The sequence below is a fragment of the Trypanosoma cruzi genome, genomic scaffold (genome assembly GCF_000209065.1).
Source record: "Trypanosoma cruzi strain CL Brener 1047053516921 genomic scaffold, whole genome shotgun sequence".
Classification (NCBI taxonomy): Eukaryota; Euglenozoa; class Kinetoplastea; order Trypanosomatida; family Trypanosomatidae; genus Trypanosoma; species Trypanosoma cruzi.
In genome coordinates this window covers 42309-50474 of record NW_001849557.1, presented here as the reverse complement: position 1 = coordinate 50474, position 8166 = coordinate 42309, and the positions used below count along the sequence as shown (strand labels likewise).

General features: G+C 51.4%; 3 pseudogenes, besides 8 other annotated features; all 3 read left to right on the top strand.

The window, feature by feature from the left end:
• Window positions 1-51: a sequence feature (AT_rich).
• Window positions 1-3855: a sequence feature (areas not merged during assembly with more than two copies in the genome that could not be assigned to a particular haplotype).
• Tc00.1047053510849.30 lies at window positions 74-3910 on the top strand (annotated as a pseudogene).
• Window positions 3856-4017: a sequence feature (heterozygous, Esmeraldo-like haplotype).
• Window positions 4018-4851: a sequence feature (areas merged during assembly that could not be assigned to a particular haplotype. This can correspond to areas where the two haplotypes were merged or to regions with more than two copies in the genome that were merged during assembly.).
• Window positions 4260-4281: a sequence feature (AT_rich).
• Window positions 4403-6607, top strand: Tc00.1047053510849.20 (annotated as a pseudogene).
• Window positions 4852-4942: a sequence feature (heterozygous, non-Esmeraldo-like haplotype).
• Window positions 4943-8166: a sequence feature (areas not merged during assembly with more than two copies in the genome that could not be assigned to a particular haplotype).
• Window positions 6799-6820: a sequence feature (AT_rich).
• Window positions 7623-8166, top strand: Tc00.1047053510849.11 (annotated as a pseudogene; the record flags this gene model as incomplete).

Sequence of the window (8166 nt, the reverse complement as noted above, 5' to 3'; positions counted from 1 at the left end):
TTTATTTTTATATTTATGGTTATATATATGTATATTTTACATTTTTTATTTGTGGCATTTCAGTTCGGTTGTGTCATTTATTCTTTTCCCGTGGATCTACACCCACTTTTTTAGGGCGTATAGGCATTCCGTCTCGCATCCAGGGTTTCATATGCACTGAAGCACCCCGTCGGACAAAAAGTAGCAAGGGGTTTGCGAAGCCCATCTCAATTGAACGTTGATTGCTATCTTCTTTGATCTCCTGAGGAGCCGCAACGCGTGATTCCGTTGCCCCTGCCACCCAACACAATGACAACTTTCAACGAGCAGTTTGCAGGCTTATTGTGCAGTTTTATTGAGGTGTAGTCCACATCCCTATTTTAGGAATGGACGCACGGTGTACCTGTAGAGGATGATGAGGGTCCATAAAACGAGCCATGGGACAAAATGTACTCCGGGACAATTGTCTGGCGTTGGCCAGAGGAGGTCTTGTGCCGATGGCATCACTGATTGATGGCCAGTGATTTTGGGGCTTCGATCTTTGGTGCTTTGAGGAATGGAACGGCGCTGGCTGAACAGGTGCCACTCGCCATCTGATCTGTCCTGGATGTGGCTTAAGAGACGATGCGGCCGCGTGCAGAGGAGGGAAAGGAAATAGGACATTGTGTGGACATGCAAGTGGACGTGTCAGGGCGTCACAATATCCCTCAAGAAGTGTGGAGCCCCCGACTTGATGATTCGACCGTCCTGATAAACCTGTCTGGGCTGGAGGTGAGTGCGCTGACTTCCGTTTTACCGAAATTTCCTCCATCTGACAGACTGCGCAGCTGACGTGGAGGGACATCATGCGCACCTGTTTCCGGCGGGTACGATGCCGTTTCCCACATTTGAGGGCGATTTTCCCGATGATGCACTCCGTCATCCTCATTTGTTTCCCTTGACAACACGACGCAACGCGGGGTTGGTGCTGAGCGACGAAAGCCCTCCGTCTCGGTTGGAACCAAAACGGAGAGCCCATGAAGAGGCATGCTGCTCGCGACTGGTTGATGCGTTGCCTGGGAGGAGTCTGCTTGCCGCCGTGGAGCATCTCTCATTCGCCTGATTGCAGCGCCCTCTACACATTGCACATGTCTCGTGCTCCTGAGTAATGCCGATAAGGGCGGATTGCATGATGGTGTTTCATTGCTGGAAGGCACTGTGAGGAGGAAAAATATTATTTATTTTTCTTCTTTCTAGACGAGACGAGTCTATCCTTTGATTGAAGTACGAGTGTCTTGTCGCAGTTCTTGTTGGCCGCTGGTGGCTTTGGTGTTTGCTCCAATCAATGGCTCTCACTGGCGGTTCCACGGCCTAATATCGACGGGTGCCGTCGTTTTTGGCCCACGTTGCTTGGCCCATCAATTGTTTGTACAACTGGACAACAAAGTTCTCTGTTGTCGTGGATCATGTTTTGCAGAATATGACCACAACAGCTGTTGAGCGGGATGGTGGTTGTTGCGTCCTGTATGACTATGGCAATGCTCTTGCGGATTTCACTCTGTTGCGTGTAAATGATGTTACATCTGTGCCTCGTCGTGTGGCAGAGGCCTGAACCAACGGAGGACAGAGTGTTGTGATGAAACACAGCACAGAGAACCCTTATGTTGCTCATCGTTGTGCTTGTTTTCACTGCGAGCTTCGACGTGGGAACATTTTATTTTGTGCGGTATGGAGAGCACTCATCCGGTGGCATATCGCCGTGTGGTGGTCTCTGGTTCAAAGGACCCTGTGGAATACTTTGTGAGGGCGAAGGGTGATGGCAGGACTGTCGTGCCCGCACAGACGGAGACGAGAACAGGGTGGTTGATGCGCCCTGTAACATCGCGCTCCCAATTGCGTCATTGGATGCGTGCAGAGCAGGTGGCTCTCCGGTGTCTGTTGGCTTCACGGCCAACCCGCTGGCCCCTTCTGAAGGACATTCAAGAGCATTCGTTCTCTGGGGGTGTTTCTGCAGGGTGGTCCGCACACTGCAGTGTTTGCTCCATTGGGCCTTTTCTTTGGTGAGAGGATGGTCTGTTGCACTTCTTGGACCCCTGTGGTGAGGGGGAGGTTCATGGGGCAACATGCCCACCGTTTCGGTGTTGGCGCGCCGCGTACTTTTAGACGCGTTACGCAGGAGGCATAATCCTCCGTTGCAGGATGAAAGCAACGTCTTTTTTCTTTTTTTTAGCAATGAACGGTCTTTTTTTTATGTTGTTTGGGTCTTTCTGTTGGATAACGAGTTTGCAAATGGTTACGAGGGATGTGCGGCAGCAGGGTTTGAGTGCCGGTTTGTTCTTTTTCTGACGGGCGGTGTTGAGGAATTACAGGCGCTTGCAGATGTCATTGCCGGTGTGAGGGCAGGTGTTTCAGCCACCCCGAAGCGCGGCTGTTGGGAAGACGAGTTTCACTCTTGCAGCTGAGGCAGGCATCAAAGAGGCGAATGTGCGTGCTCACTACCCTACTTTCTGTACTGTTTTGCCGCGACGACTGTACCTGATCGCCAGCCACGTTAGGTCGTTGCCATGTGGCCGCAACGTTGTCTCGAGGGGATCGAGAGGCCGCAGGGCACGGCAGTTGCATTCATCCGTGGAAGTGTCACGGGGGAAGAAATGCGGGGCCTTCGGCGTCTGGCATCTCGCTGTCTTTTGACGCCATATTTGTTGAGTCCGTGGGTGCTGTCTGGTGCTCCTGCCTTTTACTGGATGATTGAAGCTGCTGAGATGTGGAGGGCATTTGCTTTACCTTTTTTTGGTATCTTTGTCGCACGCCGTGTTCGAGATGGTTTTTGATTGCCGCATTGCGTGGGGTGCTGCAAGGCAATACTTTATGCCACGCGATTGTGTGGTGGGAGCCATGCGGTGGAAATATTTGACGTCGTTGAGGTGCCCTTGGAGGGTGGGGGTGGCGATCCTCCGGCGCGGGTGATCACTGACAGGTTCACACGCCCCTTTGAATTTGCTGTCCCTTCTTTGTACGTTCATGAACTGACAGCGGACATTGCAGAATATATTCAGGTCGCTGCGGTGCCCCATACATTCAATGTGTTGTCCTCCGCGCCGTCAACTTCGGCAGTTGACCGACCGGTGTCTTTGAAGAATTTGGGAGGAGGATCCGTGCAATTTGTTTCGCGGCTGGAGTCACTTCTTCCATTTCTGTCAGTTAGACACGCCCACACCGTTACTTTGCGTTCTTTTCCCTCAGTGGGAGGAAAGGGTGATGACGAAATTCGGGAGACAGTGGCTCTTTTTTATTATTGCTGAGGGATGGATCAGCGGCAGTTGATGCATCAGCCCTTCCTGAGGGTCGGCGACAGAAACTCTGTGGCTGAGACGATTTGGATGGGAGTTCACGGGGCAAAATCCGCGCTTTATTTCCGTGCTTATGCCGACGGAATGTAAGTATTTGCCCCTTCTTGTGATTTCTCGGGTGTGTCGCGACACTCCATTTAGGAGAACACGAGGCGTTATTGTCGGTGCTAGTTTGTCAGACGCCACGGTTCTTTTCGGGTGTGTGATCCGACTGTGTGGTGGGTCGGTTGAAGGAGAGGACGTGGATGGGCCGCGCTTACCCGACTGCTGCGTCTCATTTTTGCTAAACGCCCTGACCAAATTGCTGGTCCTCTTTTGCTTGCTTTACCGGGCCTGGCGACCTCTTGAGGAGCGGTGCGACGGCGTGGACTGTCAGGCTGCTGAGGAGGCCGTGGCTGCGCGGGATGTCCTGCGGATTTTTTTTGTTTTTCAGGGCTACTGTAGAGAAGAGGACATTTTATGCCTCCTCCACTTCCAGTAGAGTCAATGGAGGGATCACGGTTGTGGGATCTCACTTCACGAGGGCCTGCGCTCGTTGATCGCGTCGACGGTGCGCTCTGTGTGTCTTCGAGCCCTGCCGACAAATCCCGCCGCCTTTCTTCCGGTGAACGGGAAAATTCACCGACACACAGAGCAGGTGGTGGGGGATATTGCAGCAAGGAACGCTTTAAAGGCTCTCCAGTTAGGGAGCGCTGCTAGCAAGGATCCCGCAGCACTTGGGATTCTGCTCGCACCTAATTTCTGCTGACTGTCTGTTGGTTGGTGCTGTTTGCCGGAGGGTGTATTGGCCCGTGCGCAAACGTCAGTGTCTCTGCTTCTGTTTGCGGCCACACAGTGCCTGAGCCGTTGTTGACGGGGGAGAGCAATTGCTGTGGCGGTTACGACGACGCTGATGTGTTACACTGCAGATGGTGGCACCTCCCACTCTTCCGCCACGCCGTGTTTTGGTTCTTTTAAAATTTTAATTTTATTTCTCACACACAAACATACACAATAAGAAGTAAGCTACTACCAAGCGCCAATCGCTACTGTGAAATTCGAGGGATCTGAAAGCACCCACAGTACAAACAAACCGCCCACACACACGTATTTATATGCTCTCCCGTGTTGCTTCTGTGAAGGCACCCAACAAACACAACCGTCGCGGCGTGACCGGATCCAGCGGAGGAAGGAGGGAAGGAGGAGAGAGTGAGCCGCAGAGGCCCAACATGTCCCGGCGTGTGTTTGCTTCCGCAGTGCTGCTCCTTCTTGTCGTGATGTGGATGTGCTGCGGCAGTGGAGCTGCTGCCGCTGTGGAGAGAAAGTCGGAGGATGTGCAGGTGTCAAATAAGGTTGCTTGTTTTTCTGCCGGATAAGACGCTGGTGGAACCAAGAGTTGGGACTGGTCGAATTACTATGAGGGATTTATTCGCCGATCTCTCTCTTGTCAATCCTGGTGGAGTGATGACTGTTTTTGCTGAGTTTGACACAGGGCTCAGTAATTCCAGTGATCTACTTGAGAGCCGTACCTCTGTTGACATTGTGGTGGGGTACATCGACACTGCGGGGACGCAGTCTTCTTTTTTTGATGAGGACAATGATGGTACATGGGGGGCACGCACTGCCTTTAGTAGACCAAGAATTCTGGACTCTGAGGCCGTTGCGCTTCGGCCCACAGCAGTTGCAGATGAAAATAAGGTGTTTCTTCTTTTGGGAAGCCATATGCTCAGAGATCCTCTTGGCCCGTGTTTTGCCGTTACCTACCGGGATATAAGTGTGGTTGTGGGTGAGGTTACGCAGTCCACGTTCACGAGTCGGAGTGGAGTGATCGAATGGGACGCACCCACATCGCCGCCACCACGGATCTCCAAGGAAACGCAAGCAATGGGACTGGAAAAATTTTTTGGTGGTGGTGGCTCGGGTATTGTGATGGGCGATGGCACGATTGTGTTCCCTCTGACGGCATTGTTGCGAGGAGATAGTATTCTCTTCATCATTTATTCGAAGGAAAAGGGCAGTACCTGGGTGGTCGCAAAGGTCTTTTTTCCTGCGAGATGCTTTAACCCCGCACCACCGAAGGAGAGAGGGGAAAAATACTCATGATTATTGACTGCAACAATGTCCGCAAGATTTACGAGTCAAGTGAAATGGGGAAAACGTGGACGGATGCTGTCGGGATACTTTTGCGGGTGCCGACAGACGCACCAAATGACCCTTACGGCAGGATCTGTCTTTTGGGATCCTTCATTACTACGACCATTGAGGGAAATAATTTGATGTTGTACACTCAGAAGGGGAGGTAATCCTCGGGGGAGCATGGTCCACCCAATGCGTTTTATGTTTGGGTGACGGACAACAACCGCACGTTTCGTGCTGGACCGCTTCCTGTGGACGATGATGGGAATATGGCGCTTACCAACACCCTGCTGTACTCGGATGGTGCGTTGTACCTTGTAGAAGCGAGGGGTATTGGAGTGATCAGCAAAGTATATTTTGCCCGCCTAACAGAGGAGCTAGAGATGATCAGGTCCGTCGTGAGGGCTTGGGCACTGCTGGACGCCTTCTTTTCCGAGTTGTCCATACCCACGGCTGGTCTGGTTGGATACTTGTCCAAAGTGGCGAGTGGTAACACGTGGATGGACGATTACCTTTGCATGAATGCAATTGTGACGAATAATGCAGTGAGGGTCGCCAATGGGTTCAAATTCACGGGGCCCGGGTCCGGTGCAGTATGGCCTGTGAACTCTTCGGAGGATAATGGGCCGTACACCCTTGTGAGCCACCAACTCACTATTGTGGCGACGGTGGTCATCCACGAGACAACAACGGGTGGTGGCAGCAATCCTCTGCTGGGTGCTGTGCTGGATTTACCCTTCTTGAGTAACTTCAGTGAGCCACTCGTAAAGAATGGATAAAAAGTGGGAGAAAGTGTTCAACAGCACAAAAACAAAATCGAACTCCACTTTGGAGCTGGGGAGAGAACGCCGTGTGGTGCTGGTGCTGTGGGAAGGCAAAAGAAGCTCCGTGGACGTGGATGATGTGATTGTAGGGAGCTCAGAGAAGATGCCAAAATTTGAGATGATGAGGCATGAAATCACACATTTTCACTTTGCACGTGGCGAAGATGACGCACCGGACGGCGGCAATATGACGGTGACGAACGTCTTTCTTTACAACCGCCTACTCAGTGTCGGTGAACTAAAAATTGTCAAGAAAACCAACGATAAAAAAGGAAGTGATGACGGCTCCGTGAGTGGGAGCGTGTCGCAGTTGCTGCTGCTGCTGCTGGGGTTGTGCGGCTTTGTGGCCCTTTACTGAGAAATCGCAGTGAGGGGTTTCCGCCACCAGCGGGAGATATATGTGCCTCTCCACGCACCCTTTGAAATAATTGACGTTTTGCGGGGACGCACCTTTTATTTTATGTATTTTTATTTTTGGTTCGACTACCCCTTTCTGCCCGTGTAAGTCTTTATTTGGGGGCGTACTCTCACTCCGGAGACTGCAGCGCGGGAAATTATTTTTTTTATTTTATTCTTTCATATGCTTGTTGTTTTTCCTTTTTTTCCTTTTCCTATACGGTGGAATATTTTGAGATTGGCGGGATGCCTTTAATGTTTCCGTATGTTGATGACACGTGCAATCGGCATTGAGCGCCACGACGATGGTGCTATGAAAAAAAGGGATTTAAGATGTGCAGCAACGCACTGAATGTCCCAATGAAATGTGGGTGTTGTGTGGACACCAGGGGGTTGAACGGCTGAAGCAAATATATTTTTACTTCTGCAGGAAGAATATACAAACAATTTTTTCTTTGTTTTTTGCGTCACGATGGGCTTCTTTTTTTGTGTGTGTTCTCTGCGTGGGAGGCTGCCATGATGCATCGCAGTTGTGGCGTGTATTATTTGGAGTTTTTGCGTGTGGCCGCGGTTGCACCGAATTCTCTTCCCACTTTTTTGTGTGTGTCAGCGGCGATTTGCCCGTGCCCTCTTGCAGAGTGTGTGCGGTGACGGCGGTACCACACGGGTGTGAGACCTCAGCGAGCGGCGTGCGTGGACGAACCCTCCGTGCCCACCACGTTGTTGTCGTTGCCTCTCAAAAACACTGTTCCGGGTGAATTGCACCCACTTGCCGTCGTTTCGGTGGTCCTCGTGCTTGTGGTGTGCATCACACACCGTGTGGAGGACTCTCTTTTTGTGGCTGCGATTCATTTCTGTGCATATTTTCTTTCCCTTCTTATCTCCCTTTCGGTTTTTGGTCGTTAGTGTTGAGCTTTAACTGAATCCAGCTACGAGGACAAGGAGAAACAATGCCTGGTTTGCGCAGGAGAGCGCACGGTGCTAAAGAGGGGTGTCAGGCGACTGCACTGCCGCAGGGAGATCGTCGGAGGAGAAGAGCGAGACGGAGTTTGAGGGTGACACAGATCAACCCGCTGTGGCTCGCGGAAGAGCGGAGGAAGCGCAGTGCTCGCAGTGGAGCATGAGCAGCAGCGTAAAGGACATCCTGCAGGAGAGAACCACGGGCACAGCCAACATGAAGCTAAATGATTTTCTTCCTAGGGAATCGGGCGAGGAGTGGGTTGTCAATAGAAATGGGAACTACTCCATGGAGATGTTTTTCTTTGAAATCCAGGATGTTTATCCAAGACGAAGTGTTATTGGGCATGACAACGGCATTGCCGTGTTAAGAAGAGCTGGATGAGGAAAATACTATTGGAGGCTATTTATGAATTTGAAGGAGAAGGCGTTTCCTTTCCTGAGGAGTGGAGGGACCTTGAAAGAAAGGATACGGTTACCCCTCTTGCAAGGGGAAACTGCACGCAGTCTTCTTTTGAGCACTGACGGAAGACGAAAAGGAGAGGCAAGGGGCAGAATGAAAGGAC